The sequence below is a fragment of the Microtus oregoni genome, unplaced genomic scaffold (assembly GCF_018167655.1).
Source record: "Microtus oregoni isolate MIOR12 unplaced genomic scaffold, Mior012 000005F_ref0000423, whole genome shotgun sequence".
Taxonomy (NCBI): Eukaryota; Metazoa; Chordata; class Mammalia; order Rodentia; family Cricetidae; genus Microtus; species Microtus oregoni.
The window spans coordinates 56,612,065-56,639,901 of record NW_024543064.1 but is presented as its reverse complement, the minus strand read 5'-3'; positions in this window follow the sequence as shown (position 1 = coordinate 56,639,901).

The window sequence follows — 27,837 nt, the reverse complement described above, 5'->3', positions numbered from 1 at the left end:
GCTAAATGGCCAATAAATAGTTGACCAGCAATGAGTAGGAGCCATCCAGCCTCTTCCCCTTCCATGACTGATTATCGACAGAGCCAAGTCATATGTGTGTTCAGTGTAAATAACTGTAGCTGCTGTCAGTTCATGGTTGCAGTGCTTTTATCTTGTCTAGACTATGGCATTCCAAAGCCCTTCACCCCATCTTCTGGACCTTACCTACTTCCCAGTTCCTCTTTCCCAATGTTCTCTGAACCTTAGAAGTTGTGCTATCAATGTCTTACATTGGACAGAGGCTTTCCCAGCCGCTTATTCTCAGCATCTTTGGTAATCATGAATCTGAGCTCACTATCGTTCAGTTCAAAAGGAGATTATCTGATTAAAGCTTAGAGTAGCTTCAATCTATGGGTATAAACAGAAATTTTGAAGAATTTTAATTCTAGCTTAGTGTAAATAAATAGCAAGAGTAAATTTCTCATATGTGTCTATGACCTCCGCTGAAATGGGTTGATATCCAAACATACAGTACAAGAATGAGGCTTCCTCTTATAGAGCAACACTCAAATCCATTCAAAGGGCAGTTGGGTATAACACAACAGTTATGCCACAATTGCATATAAGGTCACATGTTGCCAATCATGTGACTGATTTTTTCATTTGTTTGGTTGCTTTGTAAGATTAATATCTCGGTAAGACCAATAATGTGTTCCCCAGACCCAGCGACCTGAATATTGCTTCCTGGCACTCTTATAGCTAAGCATCATGGAGGGTGTTATCAATTCAGTTCCAGTTTGCTTTTCCACAGTTTGTTAATAATGTAGGTGGTATCTTATCTTCTAGATCTGGTCGTAAATGGAGAACTGACAAGAGTCTGATTGTATGGGAGTTATCTGTGTCTCCCTGACCAACTCCTGTACCATCCTGGATCATATAATTTTTCAGTAACCCACTGCTTATAAGGGCAGAATTTTCAACATGACTGCTCTATGTTATGGTTATGGGGAAAGTTATATGTTATAGATATGAGAGAGGGAGAGAGAGAGAGAATAGCCAGAGGCATCTAGAAGAGTTTAGAACTGAGACAGTACTGAACATGGCCAGCAGACTGGACCAAGCCATGAGAGTAGCAGGACCAAAGCAAGGTGGTAGGCCATAGAGAAAGGGAGAGAGTAGGAGTGTGTGTGTGTGTGGGGGGGGGGGAGGCAGGAAGAGTAGGGAGACAGAGAGAACATGAAAGAGAATAAAACAGAAAAAAAAAATGCCATTTACGAAACAGCAGGGTTATAAGGAGAATGGTTATCTGGTAGGAGGGAAGCCCAGGAGCTGGGGAAGTTAAGGGTTGGTGGTAAATGAGAAGAGCTAGGATGCTAGCATGGACTTTAAACTGTGTAATAGGTACTTGTAATACTGATGGGAGTCTGGAGGCCAGCATACACTTCAATATACTAATAGGCACAACCGATAGCCATTTTTCCCTTCTGTCCTTTGGAATTTGGGGAAATGAAGTTTCTTTTGGACCTGACAGTTTCTTTATGACTTTTAAATATACCTTTTATGCATATACACCCTCAGCTCCTCAACCTCTTTTCTTGTCTTCCCATCCTTAGTATTTCCCTCTTTCTTTCCCTTTACCTAGGTCCTAGTGTCCCAATTTTCTTAATCTTTTCAATATCCCCTCTTCAGGTTTTCTCAAGAATTATATGGAATAAGAGTGAACAGTGTGGATGCATGGTTACGCATCTCGATTGAAATTCTGCATTATTTTCCATTTTTGTCATAGAGATCAGTCTGTAACTTTCTGTCTTTTCTGTATCTCTCCTGGCTTTAGTGTTAGGGTTATTCTTACTTCATAAAGAGAGTTTGGTAGCATTACTTCTTTTTCTATTTACAGAATAGTTTGAATAAGAGTTGTGTTAGTTCTTTGAAGACTTGGTAGATATTTTCAGTTAATCCATCTGATTTTGAACTATTTTTTGAGAGAGATAATTTGCATTAAAGCTTCTGTCTTGATGCTGATTTGAAATATGTTTAAATTATGTATTCTTCTGTTTAATTTTGGTACCATATATATGCCTATGAATTCATCCATTTCTTTCAGATTTCCCAATTTACTGGAATATAACTTTAATGGTTTGTCTTTCCTTAGTTTGATTTCCTTAGCTTCTGTGATATCTGTTGCAATGTCTCCATTTTCATCTTTAATTTTACTAAATTATGTTTCATATCTTTCTTTTGCAATTAAGCTAATAATGTTTATCAATCTTATTTATCTTTTGTTTTATTGCTTTGTTCTTTGGTTTTGTTTGTTTTTTTTCTTTTTCATTAATTTCTGATCTGATATTTACAATTTTTCTCCACCTAATACTTTGGATTTTGATTTAGTCTTGTTTTCCCAAGGTCTCAAGAATCATCATTAAGCTATTTATTTGAGAATGCTCAAATATTTTAAGAGGATTATAAATACTCCTCTGTATTCTATGGTTTTGCTCTCAATTCTAGGAAATTTTTCTTAATTTCTTCTATCATTTGTTTATTGTTCAGTAGTGTTGTTCAATCACCATGAGTTTGCCTACATCATATAGTTTCTTTTGATGCTAATGGCTGTTACTGGAAAAAGGGGAGAGGACATGAGTCAAAGAATCCCAAGCTAACTCCGAACTATTCCAATTATATTTCTTTATTATAAGTGGCAAAATCACGGAACAGGAACAAGAAGTCCAACCTCAGGTGTGTAATGCAGAAACCAGAGAAAGAGCCAGCCCTGGGCAGGTCAGCTGTTTTTCTCTGGGTACCCAAATGGTGATGCCCTAATCTGGTCCAGTCTCTTAAAGGCTATTGGCTGAAGGAGATTCCCCATCAGAAGTCTAACTTTATTCCACTGGGGTCATATGGAATACAGGGTGGTGGTTGTATTTAGGGAGACTTACTTTGTATTAAAATACATGGTCTACTTTGTAAAATGTTTTATACACTGCTGACAGGAATTTGTATTCTTTAGTATTTTGGTGGATACTTATATATCTATAAGTATATGATAGCTCTGTTTTATTTATGTTTCCATTTAACTCCAATATTTTTCTACGTATTATTTGTCCTAACAACCTGCCTATTGGTGACAGGTACTAATATATCCCACTATTACTGTATTGGTTTTAATCTGTGTTTTTACATCCACTAAAATGTGTTTAATGGAATTCAGTGAGCCTGAATTTGATGATTATATGCTTAGAAGTATATCTTCTTTTGAACTCTCCCTCAGTGAGAATGATATGACTTTATTTATTCTTACTCACTTTAGTTTGAATCTTTTTTGTTTTATATTAATATATTATGTCAGTTTATGTAATAGTTCCATTTCTTGGACTACATTTTTCATCTTTTTACCCTAGAGTGGTATCTACCTTTGTTGGTGAGATATGTTTCTTAGAAACAACTAAAAGATGGATCTGTTTTCTAATTGAACCTGCTAGTGTTTGTCTTTTGAGTGAAGACTTAAAACTACTAATATTCAAATTAATTATTAAAAGTATATATCAGTTTCTGTCATTCTGTTGATTTTGCAGTGTTTTCTTAGTCCTTGCTTGAAAACCTGTCTTGGTATTGATTAATTTTCCCATGTGGCCTCTTGAGTATGTTTAAGGTTTTATTTAGTTCAAAGTATCGCTTCTTCTTTAGAGCTGAGTTAATGTCAGTCGTTTAGTCCTTTAGTGGGTTTTCTTTATTTTGTTCTGTTTTGGTTTGGTTTTTAAGCATAGAAAGTTTACTTCTTCAGTTTTCGTAGATAGTTTTTCAGGATATAATGGTTTATGTTGAAAGCTGTGATATTTCAGAAATTGAAATAAAATTTTCTAAAATAATTTGATTTAGGCATTTCTATAAAATAATCCGTTCTTATTCTTTTCAGTCTGCCTTTGTATGTGATTTCTCTCTTCTTTCCCACAGTTTTAGATTTCCTTTCTTTAATTGCTGTGTTTAGTATACACTGTGGAGTGTGAAGGTTTTTTCTGATCCTTTATATCTATGTTCTATGATGCTTTTATACTTATATGCACATCTCTTTCTCTAGAGTTGGGAAATTTTCTTCTTCAACTTTATTGGCTATATTAACTATGGTTTTCACCCATAAATTTTCTCCTTCTTCTAAGCTGATAATTCTTGGATTAAGACTTTCAATAACTTATGTCTTTTTTAAATTTATTGTTTTCCTTGATTGAGTGATACAGTTCCTCTGCTTTATCATCAACCCCTTACATTTTATCTTCTTGATCCATTTCATTAGTAAGACTTCCTACTAATAGTTTTGTTAGATGTTTTGAATTTTCACTTACTGCTTTATTTCTGTTAAGGTTTTATTGTATTTATTTTTATTGGCTTCTATTTTTATCTCCTTACTTCATCTGTTACTGACTTCTTGGAGTTCATTCATTTTATTCCTGTCCTCTTTACATTTAACCGGTTATACATGTATTTTTATTTTATGGCCTGAACTCATTAAACATGCTAATAATTATTTTCTAAATTAAAATTATATTTCTTGAATTTAATCTAAGTTGTTCTTCTTAAGGGAGATCATTATTGAATTGGTGATTATTTAGGGAGAATATTATTTTTATTTATCATGTGATCTGAGAGTTACAGCTAGATTTGGAATGTGGTTTTCTTTTTGTATGAGTTTTAACCTACTAGCATAGAATATCAAAGTGGAATGATGGGCTGAGGAAGACTAAAAGGGCCAAAAACAAGACTGATGTCCAAGGACATACAAGATAGTTGCAGAGTTTTGTACCAAGTCCAGGGATCTGGCCAGATAAAGTGGGTAGAGTGTCTGTGACCTATGGGAACAGAAGAAGAGGAAGATAGGGTAGGGGCCAAGGGTAAGTACAGGCCTGGAGCTGCAAGGCAGAACTGATGCTGAGAGGGCAGCACAGGGATGGGGTCACTCACTGGTCATGGGGCTGGAGGAGAGATAAGAAGCAGGTGTCATGTGTGAGTTCAGTGGCAGAGAAGGTCAAACTTGAGGCAAGGTCAGAATAACTTACAAGAGGTACCTCATGAGCATTGATTAGAACTTTGATGATCAGCATGGGAAGCTGGTTACAAAGCAAGCAAGGTCTGTGTGAGAGTGGAGGTTAAGTCACTTACCTAGAGAGAAGCCTAAAGTGCCCGCAGGTAAGAGTGTGGCACGTGTGACAAGAGGAACAGCACTTGGGGATCCTGAATGGTTTTGGGTGGGGAGAGACACAGCTGTTATTGTTTGTTTGTATGTTTGTTTTGTCTTTAATCCCTTTTTGTGTTTATCTCTTTTTTCACAGAATGTTGTTGGACCTTTGTCCACAAACATTAAGACATTTGTCATAATTGGAGATACTTTTTGTTTGTATAATTCACATATGAACATTCTTGGCCTTTGCTTTTTGAATATTTTTTCTTTCTTTCCTTCTTTTTCACTCTTACCCCACTTGTCTACTCTCTGCAACAACAGGCAAACAGAGAAACTTGAAATCTATGCTTAGATGTAGGGAAAAACAATTCCTAATCTTTATTATGCCATATGCATTTTCTCTCTGGACACATACACAAGCATACACACGGTCTGACAAACACCATGGCGGACTAACATTTTCAGAGACGTTCCTGAAGCTTGCACATTTACGCTCAGCTTTTCAGATGTTGGTTTTCTTGAATTTGTGTAAACTAATATTCTCTCAAAAGATTTGTGATGCATTCATCTAGCTAAGTGTGATGCTTGTGAATCACGACAACCACCAATATGGCACAATATGGCTCTAGTTACGGGGAATAGTGGTACACGTACTGTGTCAGTAACCAAGAGCTCTCTAATTGAACTGAAGGCCCACTCAATAAGAGGAAAATCAAGCTGGTACTGAAAACCTAGCCAACAATCCAAGAATAGTGAGGTCATGGATCTTTGAGGAAAACATATAACCCTACCTTCCTAAACCAGCATAATTCTAACAACATTATAAATATTTATCTTTTACCCGCATGGATAAATGTAATCCTCACCCCTCATCAAAGAAGTTTCTCTTTTCAACAGATAGAAATCATTGCAGAAAACAACAAACAGACAAAATACAGAGTTGTGTAGCCTAGAACCAACTGATACTTCTACAGTATACTTTCAACACTTAAGGTTCCGAGATCATTGCAGAAGGGGAGAAAGATTATAAAAGTCAGAAGAGAGTTTGTTGTGAGCTTATGTCTCTTAGGAACGTCACAAAATCTCACAAATATGGCTGCCAAACCATGAATTAAACAAGGAGGAAATCAACAGATTTGCTAAAGTGCACAGGGAAAAAATGCTCATGAGGCCTCAACCCTATACAAATAGCTACAGGAATCTAAGCAATGTCAAGAGGAACAGAAATAGTCTTCCATGGAAAAGAGCACGCAATTAGCTATCTAATACAAAATGGTCAGCTCTGAAAACTAAATAAAAGTAACATTGTAACAAGATACAGACTAGGCAGGTTGCATTCATTAGGAATATATGCAAATACATATATCCATACGTAACAACAGTAATGAGAACAGAATCCATGAATTTGTAAGAGAGAGTGTAGAGGGGAGCCTAATGGGAGGAAAGGGAAAGGAAAAATGATACAATCATATTTTAATCTCAAAAAAGCAAAGAAAATAATAATAAATGTCTAATGGTCTGATTCTCTGAATGTCTAGTTATAAAGAATATCATGTTCCTTTCAGAGTTTAGTTGAAGTGGTGATAAATGATAAAAATGTATAAATTATCCTTTGTATTACTGAAATATCATCTAAATTCAAGAATGACTAATCTTTTCTAAAACTTGTTCTTATTTTCTTTGCAATTATTGTAATGTAGTTTGGGGGAACAAAAACAATATTGTTTCTCTTTTTGATTGCTCCACAATTAGCAATGTACTTCCATAGTATATTTTAAATACATTTGCTAATTATAGGAAGCATCTCATGATTGTTTCTGCCCATAAATGTAGGTGAATACATATAAATTTTTTCCAAAATGCAAACTCTTAACCAAAAAATAACAACACAAGATGGACCAAATAAGATATATTAACTTGTTTTCTTTTCTATCTTTAGTTTTATATATCAGAATTAATCAATAGTTGATGAACTTTGCTTAGCCTAGAGTAGGCTGATTCATTTTTCTCTAATCACAACACCCCTTTTTCCCTGCTAAATGTGTATGTGATCCTAAGTCCATAGCTATATAAAATAGATTTCAAAACAAAAGTTTGCTAATTATACATAACAAGAAAAAATTTATAACAACTGTTTGGTATGCAAATAGTTTTAACCTTCATTTAAAGATGAAAGCAAATTTGTATACTATTAAGTCAGATACTTATGTTTTTTAATTTTTTCTCAAATGTCATGTCAGGAATCTTTTAATTTAATTATAATTTTTACTTTATTTATTTATTTAGTCTTAAGGGTTTTGTGTAACTATTATGACCTCCAGTTTTGTGTTTTATAAGATTATTGAGTGTGCAATTGAGTGTGTCTCTGAATCTATATCTGTTTCTTCGACCTTTCCTTGGTATCTTTTCCTTCTGCATGTTTTGTTCTATTCCAATTTGTTTGTTTTCATTTTATCGTATTATATTGTATTTTATTATCACCCCTTATACGCCATTTGTTTCTTACGGAGAGACAGAAAGACGGTAAATCTAAGCAGGACGGGGATGGGAGAAACTAGGAGGAACAGAGGGAGGGGAGACTGCAATCAGAATATAATGTATGAAAAACAGCTATTTCCAATAAAAGAAAAAATTATGTCTTGACCATTTTATCCATTTACATAAAATGTTTTTGCCATGTTTACCTTATCTTTTTTTCTCCAGGCGGAGTTCTTCTTTCCCTTCCCCACTACAATGTCTTCTTCTCTTTACTTATTTATCTGGTGTGTGTCTCTGTGGGAAAGAGATAGAGAGAAGACAGAGAGGAAGACAGAGACAGAGATCCACTAAGTTTCATTAGGGTTTCATGCCTGGACATGGATGGGAGGTTACTTACTGGACTAAGGACAACAATCAGTGGCTGCAACAATGAAGAAAATGATACCATATCCCTCAACAAGTGTTAACTATCAATAGTCCCTCATGGAAGGCTGTAACCTGATGGGCTCTTTCACATCCATGATGAAATGTTGAGGAAGTCTGTCTTAGTTATTGGTGTGATGAAACACAATTACTAAAAGCAACTTTGAGATGAAAGGGCTTATTTGGCTTATGTATCCAGGACCACCAGCTTGGGGATGACAACATTTACAATAGGCTGGGTTCTCCCACGTCAATTTTTAATTAAGAATATCCCTTAAAAACCTGCCTAAGCTTGATCTAATTAAGGCATTTTCTCAATTGAGGTTCCACCATCTGAAATGACTCTATCCTCTGTGAAATTGACATGAAACTAGGCAGCCCAGGGTCCACTTACAGGTAGGTATTGTGTGGATAAACAACAAAAGTGTGAGTTTATGATTTGCAATAACTGTCACATACAGAAGACTGCGTGTTTCCTTATCCTTGGCTCTTAACATAAAATTCTAGTGGAAAACTGAGAATAATGACAATATAGTGTATTATTTGTGTGGCTTCCCTGCTCAAAACCTTGAATGAGGACAGCTACAATCAGTACTATGACTTTCATGTAATAACTCAGAGTTTGTGAGAACACTATACACCCATTGAGGTTATCTCTGGTTAAGCTCTCTTTATTTTATATTACACTTTAATAAGCTCATAAAATAGCAAGTTTAATATTACTTTTCCACATCTCCTTAGTTTGGGTTGCCCCCCAACCCTCCTCTTCCATGTTTAAACGTCTTTCTAACTTCAGCATAGTAGTGTCTGATGTGCTTTAGTGTCTGTCGTCTTACTCTAAGGCCTCCCTGCTTTGCTCTAAAGAAGTAGTTCTCAACCTGTAGGTCACGACCCATTTGGGGGTCAAATGAACCTTTTATAGGGGTCATGTCTCAGATACCCTGCAAATCAGATATTTACATTTTGATTCATAACAGTAGCAAAATTACAGTTATGAAGTAGCAATGAAAATAATTTGATGGCTTGGGTCACCATACACGAGGAACTATATTAAAGGGTCACAGCACTGCAAAGGTTGAGACTAAAGTTAATGTATGTAACTGATGCTGTAAAGCGAACTGTATCACCCTAAACATTCTTATCTATGAACCACATATGAAGCAGAATATGTGACATTTGTCTTTCTGTGTAGTGACATTTCATTTGTATTTTAATAAATAAAGCTTGCCCGAAGATCAGAGACTAAAACAGCCCCACTGGTCAGACTTACAGACTAGGCAGTTGTAACACACACCTTTAATGCCAGTTGCCACCCTAGTTGCCATGGAAACTGAGCAGTGCATGCCTTTAATCCCAGTGGTGCAAACCTTTAATCCCAGAACTAGAGAGAATTATAAAATGGGAAGGGACAGCTCTCAGGCTCAGTCTCATTCTGAGGTTCCTGGAGGCAGGATCGCCATTTTCAGACTGAAATCGAGATAAGAGCCAGTGTGCTATTTTGCTTTTCTGTCCTTCAGGTTGAACCCCAATTTCAGTTCCTATGCTTTTGTTCATCGTACTTCATTTCTGCTCCCAAGTTACTTCACCCCATATATTTTGAACACCCATCTATTTGCTTCCACGTGTACCACCTTCATTCTTCTTTATTCTTTGAGTAACATCTCACTATGGATAAGAACCACATTTTCATTATCCATTCACCAACTGGTGGACATCTAGAGGAGTTCTGTGTCATCAATGCTGTGAAGATAGCTCAGTGAACATGGAAATGAAAGTATCTTAGTTACAAGATAGTCTGAGGGTCTATGCCTAGGACTGGTGTAGCTGAGTCATGTGGAAGTTTTATTTTACCTTTTTGAGGAGACTTCACACTGATTTCCACAGTGACTACAACAGTTTCTAGTAACTGTGTGATATAAGCTTCTATTCCTCCACACACACATCATCATTTGAGCCATTTCTTTCCTTTATAGTAGCCATTCTGATGTGAGTAAGGTAAGTTCTCAAAGTAGCTTTTTACTTTTTTATTAGTTCTTTGGGAATTTCATAAATATATTTTGATCATATTCACTTCCTAACCCTAGTTCTCCAAGATCTATACTTCCTCTCTCCCCACCCAACTTTTCCAACTCTTAAGTCTTTTTTTTTTAAAAACCTCCAAGTTCACATTGTTGTACCCATATATTCTGGGCTGTATGACCATTCACTGATTCACATTTTCCTGGTAGTTAAAAATGTTGAAATATTTAAAAATATTTATTAGCTTTTTTTGTTTCTTTTTTTTTGAGAACTTCCTGTTTAGTTCCCATAGTCCACTATTTAATTGTTTGTCTGTTTTCTTGGTGTTCAGTTTTTTAAGATCTGTGTATCTGCTAGATCCTAAGCCTCTGTCAGACCTGGCTGCCAAGGGTTTCTCCCTTTCTGTAGGCTGCCTCTTCACTCAGCTGACAGATTTATTTTCAGTATAGAAGCTTTTTAATTTTATGATATTCCTCCTTTGTAAACTGTTGGACTTATTTAATATAGATCATAAGCATCTAGAAATGAAAGCATTTGTTTTTAAGTTTTTTTGTGTGTGTTTTGTTTTTACATCTCAACCAAAGCTTCCCTTCCCACTCCACTTCCCAGTTCCTCCCCCCACCCCAAATCCATCCACTTCTCTTCTACTGTTTCTCTTCACATACAAGCAGGCATCCCATGGATCTAAGTTAGCCATAGTTGCAATGAGACCAAGCTCTTCCTCATCTAACACTGGATGAGGCAATCTGGTAGGAAAAATAGGTCTCAAAACAGGCAATAGAATCAATGATTTCTTTAGCTCTCACTGCTAGGAGTCCCATAAGAAGACCAAGTTACACACTGCTACATATATACAGAGGGCTTAGGTCAGTCCTCTGCAGGCTCCCTGGTTATCGGTTCAGTCTCTTTGAGCCCCTGTGAGGTCAGGTTATTTGGTTCCATGGGACTGTGTCATTGACCCCACTGACTCCTGCAATCCTTCCTCTCCTTATTCCTCAGGATTCCAAGAAGTCCACCTAATGTCTGAATATGGGTTTCTGCATCTTTTTCCTCAGTTGCTGGGTGAAGTATCTCTGATGACAGGCTAGGCACCAATCTGTATCATTAGATCAGAATATCATTAGGAATAATTTCATTGACTTTACATTAGGAATCATTTCATTGACTTTCACTTTTTTCCCCATTCATGCTTGGTTCTATTCTAGGTCTCTGAAGCACCCTGCCTCTGGTCCTGGCCCTGGGGGTAAGGGTGGTACCCTCTCAGGGTATGGGTCTTCAGCTGTGACAGTCATGGCTCACTCATTAAAGTATTTCTTTTAGATTTTCCTGTTTAATAGAATATATTTTGCCCATAGTGTTGTAACTTTCAGTAAAAATTTGGCTAATTCTAACATTTTGAATCTTATCAAGGTAGAATATCACATAATAGAAACACATTGCAGAGAAGCCTCCTCACTTCATGGTGTCTAGAAGAACAGATAGATATTAGGGAGAAGACATATTCCCCAACAGTAAGCTTCAGTGACCTACTTCCTCTAGCTAGGTCCCATCTCCAGTAATAGGTGCACCAATGAGTTGACCCACTGATGAACTCAGAATCCTTATGACAGCATCACCTCTTAGAAGCGAGCTCTGCCCTCTGCTGCATTGAATACAGCACTTTCCACGTATGGTCTCCAAGGGCACTCTATCCTCAAAGCATGAAATCGTTGACTATACGAATTTGGAAGTGATCTTAAAGCCCTGACCACTGAGGATTACACATAAAATGATATAAATGGGATTAAAAATCATCCATTATGAATCTGAAGCTCATCTTCCTCCATTTTAACCCATGTCCAGTTATAGAACCTTACCTCTGGAACCTAAAATGTGAGAGACCAGACCTAGGCTTTCTTTACTTTTTGTCCTAACAACATCCAAATCACACAGATGTAGTACAGTTCCGCTCTTTCAATAAATTTTCTTATTCACAGATACAGCACAATTTCACCACATTAATTAACTCTCATCCAACACTCTCAGAGGAAAAGAAGAAACAAAAATTCCAATTACAGAATCCATTTGCTGAGAAAACTGTTCCCTGTAAATGGAGTCTGTCGTGTGTTTCCAAATCTTTCCCTTGTGTTTGGCAATTCAGTTACAGCATGTTCATATGACCAAGTTTCTCCTCTGACACTTCATTTCAGTTTTTTATCCAGATGTTCTCTTTGATTTGTATGTCTTTGTGTCTTTGGCTCTGCTACCAAAAGCGATGGTTGTTTTACTTTTTTGTGTAATATTGCATGTGGTCAAGCACTTTAGAGGCAGTAATGTGCTTTCGTGTATCACCGAGCTTTTCTTTGTGTGTTTGAGTGTCCAGTGTGTGTGTGTGTGTGTGTGTGTGTGTGTGTGTGTGTGTGTGGTAGGTAAGTCCTATAGGCAGTGGTTCTCAACCTGTGTGTCATAACTGTTTGGGAGTCAGATGACCTTTTTACGAATGTCGCCTAAGATTATCCATAAGCACAGTTATTTACATTACAGTTCATGACAGTAGCAAAATTACACTTATGCAGTAGCAATGAAAATAATTTCATGGTTGGGGTCACCACAACATAAGGAACTGTATTAAAGGTTCACATTAGATAGGTTGAGAACCACTCTCCTATAGTAAAAAATAAAGGTGTTGGAAGGCTAGTCATTTGCTACAAGACACTTTCTGATGAAGATAAACTCATCAAGAGTAAGACAACATGAACTGTTAAAACAAAAAACACAAGTAAAATAAAATATAGTATAATTTTGAACAATAACTTTAAAAAAGCTGCTTTGGGCCTGTAGCAGAGCACAATATATATAGCCTGGCAAGAAATCTGATACACACAGAAAATAGGCAGAGGCAAAGAGATGCCATGTAGCTGCCAAAGGAGACAGACATCAGAATTTTACTGGTAAGCCACAACCTCATTGTAAAATATAAAATAATAGAAATGGGTTCATTTAAGATGTAAGAGTTAATTCATAAGAATTCCAAGCTATTGGCCAAGCAGCATTGTAATTAATATAGTTTCTGTGTGATTATTTTGGATCTGGGTGGAGGGAAACCAACAAACGATCTCTGCCTACACTCTAGGATAATCTTTTCTACCTTTTTGGATTTTTTTTGTTTCATTTGCCATTGACTTGTTCAAATTGGATGAACTATTGTACATAATCTTTGATTTCCTTAATTTGTTTCTTAAGGTATAATTTCACATGCTCTTTTCCATGCTCCACATTATTAAATATTATAGCTAACTATAAAGGCTTGATTAACTTTATAATAGCTTTTGAAACTTTATCTGTGACATTTGTATTTAGATTCACATCTACAGACACTTAATGTCTGCTTTGCTCGTGGCAACAAATGCTGGGGGACTGTTGATTATATTAAATTTTCTTGTAGAAATGTTAATGTCAAGAAAGCACTTTCTCAGACACCACAAAATGGTGACTTCCTAACATTCCTCCTACACTTGCTTGCTATAATAATTCTTACAAAGGAAAGATTACCACTCACATATGATATGTGATGGACACTATTTCAACATTTTCCAAAAACATCCTCATTCTTTTCAGCTGGGAACTGGAATTGAGGACCAGCCACATACATGCTAGGGATGCTCATTGCTCCTGAGCTAACAGTGTGCTTTTAGGTTTTCTCTGTAGATAAGTAAGCAATGTGAGTTTTTGAAATGACAGATAAAATACCATCCTATTAATGTTTTTAGCTTCCTTTTAAGATGTGGGACTTGACTTCACTTCCTGGGTATCTTTTCAGAAACTGAAAATCTTTGTTGTTGCTGACATTAACACGAGTATTCATATTGTACCTTGTAGCATGCTTTAAAAACAGGAACATAGTATAAATTAAGAATAGAAATGTAAAATTAAATTTGTATAATACAGATTCAGGTTTCCATCTTCCTAATTATGAATGAGGGAGAACATTGTACATACATAGGTGTTCATTTGTAATGTCATCCTCATTTCTTCCATGTTGCCAGTATCTCTTGGTAACTTTTGAATTTCACACATCATCTTCTTATTAAATATTAGAAGTTTTTTATTATTGTATATACAGAAATATGATTTAACCTACAATTTTTCACCTCATCATTATCTTATTTTAGCATGTTGTTGTCATGATTTAGTTTTTCCTTTAATTTTTATGTGCCCAAGTATTTCAAGTTTCTGTTGCATGCCTATATTTCTTTTATATTAGTTTTCTGAGGTAAGCTCTCATTCTCCAGCCCAGACTGTCCACAAAATTATGACTCACCTGCTTAGCCTCCTAAGTGTTGGTGTTATATGCATGTGTTACCACATCTGGCAAAGAAGTTTCTGGTTTCTATTTTGATTTCTCCCTCTGCACCCTCTTCTAGACCTGCAAGAGATTGAAACCATTTCACAGAGTGTCCTGGACTATGCTTTCTGCTCTTTGGTATTGCACCTGCTGAATTTAAATTAGAGAAAATTTATAACTATTCCTGATTTATAGAAGAATTCATCAAGGTTTTTCTCACTACTTATAAAGTTTCTTATTCTGATCCACTTGATATTCACACAGGTGTATAGTGTGAAGAACATATTCAATTTTTATCTTTTTCCATATGGTTTCTCACTTGGCAAAATATTCTAACAGTCTATTTTAGATATCCTTTCCTAGATGAGATGGACTAGCTTGTACCTTGATTACAAAAAATAGAAACATTTGTATAAAGTAGTAATGATAAAAATACAAAATGAATTGCTTGTGGATAGTACAGAGCTATTGTGTCCTCTGGTACTTAAGCAAATTAGTTGCTGTATAAAGATAAATGAATTGTGTTGGGCAGACATTCTCTACTGTCCTCACACTCAAGAAATCCTCTGATTCAGTATACCAAGATCTGGGATACTGAGAAGCCAAGGGAAAAGAAAAACAAAAGCTAAACCACATAGCTGATTGTGAAAGAACAACTTAATGTTTGACAAATGTATATTGTTCTGCAACGAACCCTCAAAAGTGGCATACAGAATATTTCATTATCCAGAAAAATCCCTTTGTTCTTCTTTCCAGCCAATACTCAGCAGAAGCAACCTGTGTTTCAATTTATTTCACAGAACAGGTTTCCTCTTCTTGAAGTTACAGTAGAATCTATCACATGACATGTATTCATCTATATATTTTAAGTAATGTTCAAATATTAATTTATATACAATTTATATTTTTGGCATTGGCATCTGTTTTGATTTTCAATGGACTGTCTTACTATAGAGGCTGCAACTTTGACCTAAAGTATTTTCTAGTAGGTTATGTCATTAAACAGACTGTTTTCCTTTTTTCCTTATTTATCAAGCCCTAGAGCTAGACGTTTCTGGTTCTGTGCCTTCATTCAATCTTTTACATAGTTCTGTTGTGATATCTTAGACCTTTTGTATTGTGGGCAGTATGCCTATCCTCTAACAACGAACATACTTTTTATGAGATATACCAGGAAGTCAGAATATTAAAAAAACTGAATATGGCTCAAAAATTTGTCACTTGTCATTATTGCACTGTTGTTCCACAACTGCCCTTTTAAAAATTTATTAGTTCTTTAGGAATTCCTTGCAATGCATTTTGACATTATTCATCCTCCTCTTCCACTCCTTCTAAACCCAACCCCTTCCTAATGATCAAACTTTGTATAAACTATTTTATTACACCCCCCAAGTTTAATCTAGGCTCTCCACTTATTCTTGAATGTGGAACAATCCCCTGAAGTGTGATAGACCTATGAAGGGCAAACAATTAAAAAAAACTGACTTTCTTATGCAGGCTCCCCAGCTATCAGCCTGGAGTCAGTGAGGCCCCACTTGCTCAGGTCAGCTGGCAATGGAAATACTATTTATCATCCCTAGTGTAAGCACTGGCTCTTTGGAGTCTTTTCCCTATGGAGGGATACCTTGCTCAGTTCCTTGGTTCTGCCTCAAGTGATGTGAAAAACTTTGTTGATCCATGGAAGGCCTCACCCTCTCTGAGGAGTGGATGAGGGTGGGGTGGGGAGCAGGTGGGGGGGAACAGGAGGAAGGGAGAGAGAGGGAACTGTAATTGGTATGTAAAATAATATTGTTTAAAAAAATAAAAAAGAAGAAAGGACGAGAGAGAGAGAGAGAGAGAGAGAAGAGAGAGAGAGAGAGAGAGAGAGAGAGAGAGAGAGAGAGAGAGAGAGAGAGAACTGACTTTCTCCTTCCCAGTAGCTATCAGTGACAAGGAGCTCCTCATTCAGAGGTGGGTCTTCATGCCTGCCCTTCTCCATGCTGTGTTTGAGTCTGACTTGAGCTTTTGAGGGCCTTGTGCAGGCTTTCATAGCTGCTATGAGTTTATATATGTAGCTATGCACAGGAGACACTATTCCTTGTGATCATTAGCTACCTTGGCCTCTTCCATACTTTCTGCCTCCTTCTCCAGAGGTGATAGAGACGGCCACTGAGGCTGAGCATTCTGCAACCTCTTGTTCTCTGCATCTTCCCAGTTGTCAGTCTCTGTGTCAACCACCATCTACTGCAAACAGAACATTTTCTCATGAGGGTTGAGAGTTGGATTGCTCTTTAGGTAAAACAACAGTTTCTAGGAGTCATTTTAATTCTAAGTATATTTACCAGCAGGATAACAATTTATATTCCACTAGGGGCTATGACCCAGCTAGTCACATGCTCTTGACCCCAATAATGGTGCCAAATATAGGTTTCAATATGTGAAGTAAGCCTTAAATCCAATAAGAAAGTTGTTTATGTCCATGATATTCATGCCACTCTTGTGCCCATGGGTGTACCTTGCTAAGCAAGGCGTTATTATAGCCCTTAGAGTTCAGAGGTGTATAAGGCTGATGATTACTCTTCTCTTCCTATATTCTGTATAGCATGTTCCAGTACTACGAAAATTAGCCAACAGGGATGAAACTTCCAGGTCAGTGCCATCCTGATTTCTATGTGTTTTACAACTCGTGTATGTGGTGTGTTCATCAGTAATATATTAGCATCAAATTCTATAAGTTTACCAGCACATTGCATGTTGGAAATATGTAGGAGTTTGGGGAATTCATAGGTCAATAACTCCCAAAGAGGAAATCCATTGCTGGCCCTAAGCTTTTTATTTGTTAGCCTATGGTGTCCAGTAGGGTTATTGCTGCTCTGTTAAAATGGAGATATGTGTATGTATATATTTTAGGAAGCTTCTACAGAAGTAGGTAGGTTTCAAAAAGCATTCAGTGTATTTAGCCCTCTCCATATTCCCTATTCTACACTGCCATCCCATCTCCAACTACAACTTAATATTTCTTGTTCAATTATTCTCCCCCTTAAAGCATTATATCATGGGGTTCTATCTTTGCTCCCTTAAAAGCAGCCCCTAAATCACTCCCTGGCCTCCATGAGTACTGAAAACAAGCATATGTATCTGAAGATTCAAAGCTAACAACCAGAAAAGAAAGAAAATGGTGATGCTAACCTTTCTGGATCTGAGTTACCTCACTCACAATATTTGTCTCCAGATCTGTAATGGCATGTCAATTTTGTTTTAACAAATAAAGACTGCCTGAAGAGTTGAGAGTTAAAAAACAGTCTTACTGGTCAGTCTTACAGACCAGGTTACAGTAACACACATGTTTAATCCCAGAAGCCAAAATGACATGCACCTTTAATCCCAGTAACCACACTAGTTGCCATAGAAATTGGGTGGTACATGACTTTAATCACGGCCCTAGGGAGGAATATAAAATGGAAGAAGACAGCTCTCAATACACAGTCTTATTCTGAGATTCCAGGAGGCAAGATCTCCATTTCAGACTGACGTCAAGGTAAGAGCTAGTGGATGGTTGTTTTGCTTTCTAGATCTTCAGATTGAACCCCAATTTCTGACTCTAAGTTTTTATTAACTGTGTTTCACAGATCTATCTATTTACCTGCAAATTTCAAATAATTATTCTTTTATTCAGGGCTGAGTAATATTCAATTGTATAAAGGAAATTACCTGGCATGAGTGAGAAGGAAGCACAGACACACAACAAACCCTCTTAGGAGTTTATTGTAGGGAGACATGTACAGGCCTGGTGAAGTCGATGTGCAGAGAGAGAGCTGAAGATGGCCTGTCCAGCGTTTGAAGGCTGCCTAGCACACATGTGCACAGGGGGATGACGTGGCTACGTCATACGCAGATGACGGAGTTCATGCATACACACAAGGGCTCATGTAGCTGCCTCATATGTAGGTGATGCAATCATGCTGAACATGGATCATGTGACCTTTAAGGTCCCCAGAGCTCGTCCACACATTCATGGCCCTAGAACCTGGAAGTGTCAGCTTATGCTTGTTTGGCTGAAATCATAACAGTCTATCCTTCTGTTTATTATAAAAATTTGGGGAGTTTGGGGTCTTTAGTGGGTAGGAATGGGGCATTGTAAGGTCTATTGTGACTGCTTCCTGCTGAATTTGTGCATCGTCAGGTCTCTCGAGACTGCTTTTTGCTGATTTTGTGGACATCGAAGAGTTGAGATGCTTGACCATGTCCTTAGGTGGCTGATTACTTTTGTGTTTTTTCAGGCTCTGTGGAACTGGCAAGCTGGCAGCTTGGACCTCGCAAGATGCTGGAAAGGCAGAAAAAAATATGTCTGGAAAAAATTTTAGGTCCTGGTGATTGAGGGAAGAGATTCCCAAGATGGAATAGATGGTTTGGGGGAAGGGATGAAGGAGGGAATTTCCCAGAGGTTCCCAAGACCAGAAATGATAAGGGAAGAATTAAATGATACTTATTTTGGGTGAGTCTGGTCTTGTAAATAGAGCCAATTGGCTCCCTCAAGCTTATGAAAAAATGTTTGAAAAAAATAAATTTTAGACATATTAAAAGCTAATGATTATGATGATATTAGTGTTGGAATAGAAAATGGTGGGGAGGAGGGAGGAAACGAAGGGGGAATTATTAGAAAGGGAAATTATTAGACCCCTCAATGTTCTACCTGAAGCAAATCTTAAGGCACTTGTTCTCTTTAACATCATGGTATTACCTTAACATCCAGGAGTCACTGCAATCAGTGATAAACCTGTTACGTCAAAGTCTGTTTTGTGAGGTTTCTGGAGTCTGTGATTGTGAATGTCCCTAAACTCGTTATTGTTTCTTACCACCTGGGCTTCTGGCAATCCTTGTACCTCCAGCTCTATGTTTAGTGATCGTCCCTGTAATAACAGATGAGTGGTTAACTGAAAATTTAAGTATGGCATTGGAGATATAATGAAGTTGGTAAAGCAGATAGGAGATAGAGGAAGAGGGAGAGTATATGGAGGTTTGGGCACAGAGACTTGAGTACGGTGATGAAACTTTTACTTTTCTAGGACGGAGGAAAAAGTGGCTGATCTTGGTGTCCTCTGGAATGTAAAGGAGCAGGACCCTGTTTGAGTTACTGTATATGAGGGAATATCTTGAACTGTAAGAGTAAAAGGTTTAAGGTGAGACAGGTGGATCCAATGAGGAAATCCCTCTAGCTTGGCAGCTGTGAGAGTTACAAGAATTAATTTAGAGGGGCCCTGTCATTTAGGGGAAATGGGTGAGAGGTATTGGTCTGGGGAAAAAATAGTACCAGTTCTCCTATTTTAATCAGTGGTGGGCATGAATTGACACACAGTTGAGGTAATGAGTAGTCGGTATAATCCCTTAATAGAGAGCAAAAATGGGTTAACCGTGAAGTAAGCAAATGATCAGGAAGGGGAGAAGTTTTAGGTGAGAGGCTGGGGTTAAAACTGGCTGCCCATACATGAATTCAAAGGATGAGTTGGAAGGGGGGCTTTTGAGGAGAGCCCTAAGTCTGATAAGGGCCAGAGGCAAAAGTTTTCCCTACTCAAGGTTAAATTCCTGTAACATCTTAATAAAAACAATTTTTAAGGAATAGTTAGTTTCTTCTACCTTCCCTGAGTACTGAGGATGGTATAGGATATGAAAATGCCAGGGAATGTTAAGAGCCTTAAAGTTTGAGAGATTTGGGAGATAAACTCCGGGCCATTATCCAACTGAAGAGCGGTTGGGATTCCAAACTGGAGGATAATGAATGTTAGGTTGAGGTAGGAGATTTGAGATATTAAGGGGTTGGGCAGGATTGGAAAGTGAGTGTGGCTTCTTCTACTAGTGCCACCTGGAGAGAAAGAACACAGGAAGGGGGTAAGGTTTGTAAGCTTTTGTAAGTTAAGAGATGGGACAGATTGTGGTGGGAGAAGACAGTGGTGGGTGACCTAAAGGTTAGTTTCTTTGACTCATGAATAAGAAGCTCAGTGGCAGAAAAGAGTGGAGGTATTAGTTTGGCTAATCTCCAAGGATGGACTGCAATGTAAAATATCATCTACGTACTTTTATGAGTTTAGACTTAGGGAGAGACAGTGAGAGTAGATCAGAATCTAAAGCCTGGTGTGGGCTGTCCTGGAATCCCTGGGGAAGAACAATCCAGGTGAGCTATGTGGAGAGATAAGTGTCAGGGTTAGTCCAGGTGAAGGCAAAGATATTTTGAGATTGAGAGCTGAGAGGAATATAGGAAAAAATCATACTTGAGATCTAGAACTGAGAAATGGGAGGTTCCTGGAGGAATTATGGAAAGAAGTGAGTAAGGGTTAGTCACTACAGGATGAAGAGGGACCAATGCAGAGTTAATAAGCCAGAGGTCTTGAACCAGGTGATAGGTTCCATTAGGTTTTTTTTTTTTTAACAGCAAGTATAGGGATGTTAAAGGGAAAAGATGTGGAGTGAAGTAGCTTTTTTCTTAGAAGGCCAGAGATAATAGGTTTAAGTTCCCTAAGGCTCTGGAGAGAGACGGGGTACTGAGCTTGGGTAATGTACTTAGTAGGATCTTGTAATTGGATAATGATGGGGGAATGATGTTTAGAAACAGAGGGGTTTGTGGTGTCCCAGACTTGGGAATTTACCCGAGAGGCTGGTAGAGGAAAAGACACATTGGAGCTGGGAGGTTGGGAGGCTAGAGAGAGGAGGAGAGCTGTTGGTGAGTCTGGGGTAAGTGGAATGGAAGGAGCAAATGAAATGGAAGCTCCTACTTTTGCTAAAAATAAATAAATAAATAAATAAATACATACATACATACATAAATACTCTTCCCATAAGAGGTACTGGGCAGATTAACATGACTGAAAAATGAATGAGTGAGATAAATACCCCTAAAAACACAGTTAAGTGGTGGGGTCTGCTGAGATAGACAAGGCTGTCCCCCTACCCCAACAATAGGGAAACTAGAAGGAGGGGTAGGCCCCCAGAAATCCCTCAGTACTGAGTTTGTGGCTCCAGTGTCCAAGAGAAAGAAGATGGACCATCCTTATTCTGTGATGTTTACCTGTGCTCCCTGTTACAGATAATGGTTGTGGTTAGGTCAAAGGAACCCAGGCAGCCTCACACATCCATGGTCAGACCTAGAAGGTCAACTTGGGAATTTTCTGGGTTTGATGTCTCCATGCCACGATGTGCACAAGGACAATCAACTGCTCAATGTCCTTCCCTATGACATCTTGGACAAGGTCTTGCAGGAGCAAGATGAGGATGAGGGTATACTCGGGCCCAGTGACCAGTTCTACCACATTTGAAACACAGGCCTGGTGGTTCTCCAGCCCTGGAGGGGGGCAAAGGAGCAGCATAGACAGCATGGATCAGGGGATCTGTCGCCTCAGCTGGTTGGCAGGCCGTAGCTAACACATGACAGTGATGATTGCGGGCTTTGTCATTCCTTGCATGGTACACATTAAAAGCCAACTCTAAGACTTCTGCCTGTGGAGTCAATGGGCCTTTCTCCAAATTTCTGAGTTTAGTCTTAATTTCAGGGTAGCACTCAGAATATAATTGAGCCATGAGTAACTGTCTGCCTTCCTTGGTTCCTGGATCTAAGTTAGTATAAACCTCACAGAGCTTTAGTGAGGTATTTCAAAAATGCAGGATTTTCCTTCATATCTTGAATGACCTCTGAGAGCTTTTTATAGTTTACTGTCTTGAGGACTGCCTTATGGAGATCTGCCAGAATGCAAGTCAAAAAAATGGTCCCTAGCTAAAATTCTAACTGGGGTGTTATAATCTCAGTGTAATTCCTGCTCTGGGATGCCTCTACCCCAGGGGGTGTGTTGCATGCATGTTGGTGAATCTTGTCTGCATGTAGTCTGGCCTGCTTCCAAACTCACCTGCACTCTTCAGGAAGTAGGTTATTAGATAGGATCATATAGATATCATGCAAGGTGAGATCATAAGACTGGGTAATATATTGGAACTGATTTATGAAAGAGGTAGAATTAGATGTATAGGAGCCAAGTTTTTGTTCTATATGGGAGAGTTCTGAGTGTGAGAAGGGGTTGTTTACACCAATCAATCTGTCTACACCGGCCACCTCTTGCAACAGGAGAATTGAAGCCAGCATGGCTTGGTCAGGGTTGGGTTCCATAATAGCACATGAGCATGTGAGAGGAGGGGTAAAGGTGGGTGTCAGAGCTGGGCAACTGCTATGGCCAGGCACTGGAGAGGAAAAATGATCCGGCAGGACTGATGGAGTAGTTAGTGGAGAGAGAGAGAGAGAGAGAGAGAGAGAGAGAGAGAGAGAGAGAGGGAGCTGAGGAGGGCAGTGGAGCTTGGGTAGCACAGGCGAGAGCAGAGAGAGGTGGCAAGGCAGGCAGCAAGCCAGTCGGAGCTAAGGGAGCAGAAGTATCTGTCTGTTGAAGTTGGGAAAGTGTGGGTTCCTTACCTGGGTCCAGAGCAGGAGCTAAAGGAGCAGGAGTTGCTAGCTACCCACTGAGGTCGAAAAGGTGGGGGTTTGTTAGCTGGGTCCAGAGCAGAAGTGGAGTGTTCTTCTGGCTCAGATGGCATAGCCAGAAACATGTGAGCAGGCGAACAATTTGCAAGAACAGAGAGTTTATACTTAGAGCTTAGATAGTAAAAGGCTTAGATATAAGGAAACTCCTTCCATTTGCCTGTGTGCTGACAGAAGTTAGAAAGCTCCTGTAGAATATTGGGGTCAAAGGTGCTGTTAGGCAGCCACTTTAAATTGTTACCTAAATTGTAACAAGGCCATGTTTTCGAGCAAAGATGGACACATGTGGAAATCCGTAAGTAGGGCATTAAGACCTGGGGTTTTAGGGTCTCTAAAAAGGCATCCCAGGAGGGAGGTTGGATTGATGGTCTTTGATGGGTTGCTACCCTTAGCTGAAACCATGAACACCAACAAGAAATGGCGATACCACAAGGCTTATGGAAGGATGTCTCCTTTCTATAGGCAGGGTGTGAAACAGTGACACCACAAGCCTATAGAAAGGTATCTCTTGTCTACAGGCAGGGTGTTGAAGCCTGACAAGCTCCAGTCAGGGCAACTCAGAGGCCAGAGATGCTAGAGGCCACTCTGAGTGGTCTCTTGTGGTGGGGACCACTGCCGAGTGGTCCAAAAGAAAAGAAAAAGAAAAATCCGAGGGACCCTCAGACCCTCAGTGTGTGCAGTTCTAGTGCAGTTGGACTACCCTGGGTTATCCAATCATGATTTTAGCTAAGGGAAGCAACCAAAGATGATTGTCAGCAAAGGGCTCAACCATAGCCACGAAGGCCATGGTTGGGGGCTGTCTACTTCTACGAACACCAGAAGATTTCTGGGAGCTCAACAGTCAATTCCTCTGGTTTAGAGAAATGGTTAAGTTGACCAGAATGTAGAAACTCACCAATTTAAGTTAGTGGTGTACATAGAGGCTGCACTCAGACAGATGGAACACATAGTTATTGCGGAAAAAATACCCGGTTCCAGATCCCAACCCTGGGAGAGGGCAAGAGAGCCTCCCGAGTCTCAGGCACCAAAGAAATTACCTGGCATGAGTGAGAAGGAAGCACAGAACATGCAACAAACCTTCTTAGGAGTTTATTGTGGGGGGCGTGTACAGGCCTAGTGAGGTTGGTGTGCAGAAAGAGGGCTGAAGATGGTTCATCCAGCTTTTAAAGACTGCCTAGTGCAAGCACACAGGGGGATGACATGGCTATGTCATACAAAGATGGCAGAGCTCACACATGCATGCAAGGGCTCACATAGATGCATCATATGTTGGTGATGCGACCATGCTGCACATGAGTCATGTGCCCTTTAAGGTCCCCGGGGCTTGTCCTTGTAGCCCTAGAACCCAAAAGTGTCAGCCCTGCTGGTGTGGCTGAAATCATAACAATAAATATGCCAGAATTTCATTGTGCATTCATTATTCAATAAACATCTAAGTCACTTCTATTTCCTAGTTATTGTGCAGAAAATAACATTATTGGTAACTATCTCTATAGTAGGATATAGAGGCCTTTGATTATATGCCCAAGAATTGTATAGTTGGGTCATGGGGTAGAATTTTTTTTTATTTTATTTTGAATATTTTTAAGGCATTTACACACTGGCTTCTAGAGTGGCTATATCACTTTGCTCCCACCAACGGTAAGTGTTCTCTTTTCCTCGTGTCTACACTAACATTTGCTGTCATTTCCACAATCTTAGCCATTCTGACTGAGGGAAGAATAAATCTTAAAGTAATTTTAATTTGCGTTTCCATAATGACTGATAATTTTGAACATTTTAAAAAATGTTTATCAGCCATTTGAATTTAATCTTTTGTGATCTCTCTGTTTAAGTCCATGCCCCAAATTTTTACCGAGTTATGTATTTTCTTGATGTTATTTTTTAGTTCATTATATGTTCTAGAAGCTAACCCTGTTTGAAATGTATACTGGAAATTTTTTTCTATTTTGTAGGTTGCCTCTTCATTCAAGTGATTATGTCTTTTGCTTTAAAGAAGTTTTCTTTTAGTTTCATGTGGCTCCATTTATTGTTGGACTTACTGCCTGTGCTATGAGTTTGTTTCTTGTGACAATGAATTCCTCCTTAAGGGGGAGCCTTGAGTACCAGCCTCAGCACCCCAATAGGTACCCAACAATAGGGTACACTATGGCAAGTGAAAGCCTGACTAAATGAATCTGAGGGTAAAAGGAATAAATCAACTCACAAGTGTTATCTCTGTAATGGTCTGTCCTGTCCCTTTAAGAGACAAGCCACACCCACTCCCTCCCCTGTCTGCTGAGGCAAGCTCATCTTCAGCTTCTAGCCTGAGTCCCTTTTTTTCCACTTTTCCCTCTCTCTCTCTCTCTCTCTCTCTCTCTCTCTTTCTCTCTCTCTCTCTCTCTCTCTCTGTCTTTCTCTCTGCTATTCCCCCTTTTCTCCTTCCCTTCCATAACACACTAAATAAATATCCAACTTCACTCTGCATGGCATGCCTATCTGTCTCAGTATCTCACTCTCCATGCAGCTTCCTGCCTGGGAACCAGGTGCCTCCATAGCCTGCCATGGTCTCAGGACCTGCTGCCTGCCACTTCTAGGGGACCTGCAGTGTGGTCCCATGGCCCACTGCCCCCTGCTACCACTCAGGAACCTGTACCATTTCTACCACTGCACCTCTTGGGGGAACTGCAGCATTTTATTTAAACCATTACAAACTCTACAGATTTTTTATTTCTAGGAGCGAAGAAGCAGAGAGAAGAATAAAAGGAGAAATCTCCACCAAGTTTTCAGATTTGATGGACTGTAGGGATAAGTCCCGCCCCTAAGGGGGCGTGTTCACCTCGGGCTAATGTTTGCCTATAAATTTGGTGAGCATGCTCCCAGCTGCTGCTTCTGGTTTCCTGGTCTCCGCGGGAACGGTGGTTCTGTAAGTCCATTTCTCCATTAAAGCTGTATATATATTTTTACAATCTGTGTGCATTGGCTTACGCCGCTACATTTTGGCACCCAATGTGGAGTTATTTTGCCCCCGAATCAAGTGCGTAGCCCGCTAGCTAACATAGCACCCTCCCGGGTGCTGTTTTTTAGTTCGTGACTCGGGCCCCAGTGCAGAGTCCAAGACACACTTGGACACACAGGCCCATTCTGCCTACCTTGGCTAAGTTTGCAGCAGAACCCCACTGCCTGAATTAGCAGAAGCTCAAGTACTTGCGGTTTTGCAACAAAAGCCACCACAGTGGCAGATTTGGTCTGATACAAAGTGACTTGGCAGGGCAGTGGTGGTGCACGCCTTTGATCCCAGCACTTGGGAGGCAGAGGCAGGCAGATCTCTGTGAGTTCTAGGCCAGCCAGGCGGTGGTGTTGCACGACTTTAATCACAGCACTCAGGAGGCAGACAGGCAGATCTCTGTGAGTTCGAGGCCAGCCTGGTCTACAAGAGCTAGTTCTAGGACAGGCTCCAAAAACATAGAGACCACCAATGGCAGGAACCGATCATTGCAGGTAAAAAAATTTTCTTTTATAAATAAAATGTATGAACATGTTACTGTTCAAGAATTTAACAGTTTTTTTAATCGTACCATGTGGGAGATTTTACAAGAGGTGTCTATCACCCCACAACTATGGATCCTTCTGGGACTCGTAGTTTTCATTGGCACTAAATGGTTTGATAATAGAAATATGATAAAGTCTTTATGAGACGAATCCAGGATTCTTAAGGCAGAGATTGAATGCTTAAAAACAATTGAGAATGACAACAATCTTCTCAAGAATCAGTTTGAAGTTCTCCAGGCTGATGTTAAGGAGAAATTCATTACTATGGAAGAGGGAACAGCTGATTTGGATTCCAATTCCAAGCCTGTTAGTAAGAGAAAAACCTAGAGTTTCTGGAGTTTCTGTCTCATGTCAAGAGCCATGATATGGGACAGAAAGAAATATGAGTTTAGAAAACATCTTTGCTTTTCTTCATATCTATCATACTTTTCATTGAATATATCTATCATGCCTTTCATTGAATATATATGTATGTCTATATATGTCTATATGATTAATGTATAAGTTTTTCACAATGAACAATGAGTTTTTCCTGAAGTGACATTTGAAGTTTCCAGGAAGAAGATGGGGCCCCACAACAACAACTCTGCCTGGTTGATATGACGTCATGATACTGATAGTGCTACTACAAGACCTGTTTTGGGTACCAGCTGCACAAGACGATCCCAACTTGGTTAGCTGAAATGGTGCACATCTTGTACAACATTCTGGCCAGACCTCCACAAAATACTCAGAGACTATTTGCAATTTTAAAAGACATTGATCTTGAAATTTAACCATCATTTTACTTTCACAGGATCCCCCAGGAAGAATGTCGCCCCCATGACAGCTGGAAGTAATTCTAGAGGACGACGTCCCCTCTCCCAGTAAAGTTTACCCCTGGGTTTAGGGACATCATTTAGGGGTTGCGAGGTTGAGGGAGGAATTTTATAAGCTCAGGGATCATTTTGAAAAAAAAAAAAGAGGGAATGATTTGATAATAGATTTATAATTGTGAGTTACTGCTTTTAGACAAATATATTGGTATGGATTCTTGATACGAAGTTAAATTATGTTGACTATTGTATGCATGCATTTTTCTATGTCTGTTTAAAACATTTTTTATGTATTGACATATATTGTATTGATATATATATTGTATATATTTACCATATTGCAGTGTACATTTCTACCTCTGATTAAGATACTTATATAATGTTTGTGTATTGATATATATTTACCATATTGCAATGTATATTTGTACAGTGTTTATATTTGGAGGTCATTATCCTCATTTGTTACACAGTTGTTTATTGTCTTAGTTTTTAAGTTAGATAGATATTGAGAATTATATAGATAAATAGTCATCTAAGTTTGTCATTTATAATTAGACTAATCAGGTTCTCTAGATATATAGAGATTATACTTAGTATAGACAGATAATCT